This window comes from Micromys minutus (genome assembly GCF_963924665.1).
Source record: "Micromys minutus genome assembly, chromosome: 17".
Taxonomy (NCBI): domain Eukaryota; kingdom Metazoa; phylum Chordata; class Mammalia; order Rodentia; family Muridae; genus Micromys; species Micromys minutus.
Window position 1 is genome coordinate 18,631,979 of NC_137952.1, and position 2,482 is coordinate 18,634,460.

General features: G+C 43.6%; 1 pseudogene across 1 annotated transcript; it reads right to left on the reverse strand.

Annotated features, from left to right (window-relative positions):
• Positions 1 to 389: 389 nt before the first annotated feature.
• LOC308431509 (heterogeneous nuclear ribonucleoprotein A1-like) lies at positions 390 to 1,278 on the reverse strand (annotated as a pseudogene). The gene has a single exon. The product of its transcript is annotated as a heterogeneous nuclear ribonucleoprotein A1-like (transcript).
• Between the last annotated feature and the right edge of the window lie 1,204 nt (positions 1,279 to 2,482).

Here is a 2,482-nt window from a genome sequence, read left to right on the forward strand (position 1 = left end):
TTGGGGAAGTTTACCAACATGGCTTCAGAGTAGACTAACTTTACACAGCACATAAAAAAAAAGACAAATTTATTCACCGTCATGATCAGACTATTACATTTAGCAATCAACAGCATGGGTAAAAAAAGGTCTACAGTAAAACCTTTTGTTGGAATGCTTTACATTTTCTACAGAACAGTAACTAAAATAACCTGTTATACAATTAGTCACAAATACAGTCCTGGAGTTTTTGCCCACACACATGAGTATTGTCTAAAACATGTCTTCTTTGTAGCACCTAGGCCCTGCCACCACTGTGCTTGGCTGAGTTTTCAAATCTGTTGTAACCTGTAGCGCCCTGTGGCTTCTCTGGCTCTCCTCTCCTGCTAAGCTTTGTTTCCTGGCTGTGATTAGAACCTCCTGCCACTGCCACAGCTACTGCTGCTGTCGGGAACCGCCATAGCCATCTTGGTTTTGTGGCTTATCAAAGTACTGGCCTCTGCCACCATAAAGGCCAGAGCTCCTGCCTACAAAGTTTCCTCCCTTCATCGGCCCAAAATTTGAAGACTGGTTGTTGTAATTTCCAACATCATTGTAGCTTGCACCACCTCCAAAACTGCTGCCGTCATTGCCAAGTCCACGATAGCAATCCCCACTGCTACCGTATCCACCACCATGGCTGCCACCAAAGCCACCATGTCCACTGAAGTTCTCTGGATGGATGGAGCAAGAGCCAACTCTTGCGTCGACAGAGCCTTTCTTGCTTCACAGTTGTGGCCATTCACAGTACGGTATTTCTGAATAACCATCTTATCCACAGAGTCACGGTCATCAAAGGTGACAAAAGCAAAGCCCCTCTTTTTTTCCACTGCCTCTGTCAGTCATAATTTCAATCACTTCAATTTTTCCATACTGCTCAAAATAATCTCGTAGGTGATATTCTTCAGTGTCTTCTTTAATACCACTTTAATAACAAAGATCTTTTTTTCCGGTTAAGTGGGCACCTGGTCTCTGACAATCTTCTCTTGACACAGCTCTCTTGGGTTCCACAACTCTTCCATCTACTGGGTGTGGTCTTGCATTAATGGCAGCATCCACTTCCTCCACATTGGTATATGTGACAAACCCAAAGCCCCCAGATCTCTTGGTGTTTGGATCTCTCATTACCACACAATCGGTGACTGTTCCCCATTGCTCAAAATGTCTCCTCAGACTCTCGTCGGTTGTTTTGAAGCTCAGCCCTCCAATGAGGAGCTTCTGCAGCTGTTTGGGCTCCTTGGGAGACTCTGACTTAGACATGACGGCAGGGCAATGAGAGCCTTCAGCGATTCTTTCTCGGCAGCGTGAAAGAGCAGAAAGGAATAAGATAAGGAACGTATCATTTCTCTTCTTTTTACACAGAGGCAACTGCTGGACATTCTTAGCTTTGCAGTCTGTAGATTGGATAGGTTCTTCTACCCTTTCAAGGCTTCCTCACAATGTGCAGGTTCCTGGAGTGGGGTTGGAGCAGGGAAGTAATCTAGAAGATTGTCTCTCACTCTCTCAAGACCTTCCTTACATGGCCATATTTTCTAATCTCTGAAAATAATCTCTTCTGGGACTCTGCCACAGTGACTGCAGTTCCTTGAGGTTGATCCAATGCTAACCTCAGGCTCAGTGCTTTTTTTCTGTGCACTTTACTGCCTAGGAGATTCCTGACGGTGGTTTTTAGCTTCTCAGCTTCCTGCCTTTCGGCTCCCCAGGGCTATATCTAGCTAAATTCAGCCTATATGTTCACGTCCTAAAGACTGACAAAGTAGATTTTTGTCTCCAGTTATTCCTTGCTGGAGGAGATCCACAAGTAGACTTGAAGCTTGTGACTCATTGAGGGATAGGCAGCAGTGTGTCTTTACATGATCTACATGATTTGTATAGTTACATTTATTTATTTTGCACACAGTGTGTCTTTACATGGACTACATGATTTATATAGTTACATTTATTTATTTTACATATGACTGCTGTATGTGCTTGTACACCAGAACACCGGAAGAGGGTACTGGATCTTCTGAGCCACCATGTGGTTGCTGTGGCTTGAACTCAGGACCTCTGGAAGAGTAACCAGTACTCTTACCCACTGAGCCATCTCTCCAGCCCCTACATGGTTTATATTTTCAACGACTCTTCTGCTTTCCCTTTTCTTGCTTGGCGGCCTTTCGACTAGAACTGTTTGGCTTGGTTTACTTGTTTTCTGTGTCTCTGTCTTTTCTCCTTCTTCTTTGGGAATCTTGCCATAACCTTCCTGCATTTGTAAAACTCTTTTCCACTCTCTTTGGATAGTCCAGTATTTTTCTTATTCAGAACGTGCTTCACTGTGTCACATGAGGACAGGTTCATATTCTCCATCTTCACCTGTTCAATGTGAATCACTGCCAACACTGCAGAATTCTGCTTCCTGGTTAAAGGTGACACACAAATATGACTTCCATTCATTTTTTATATTTTATTTTCCACTTCATTTTCC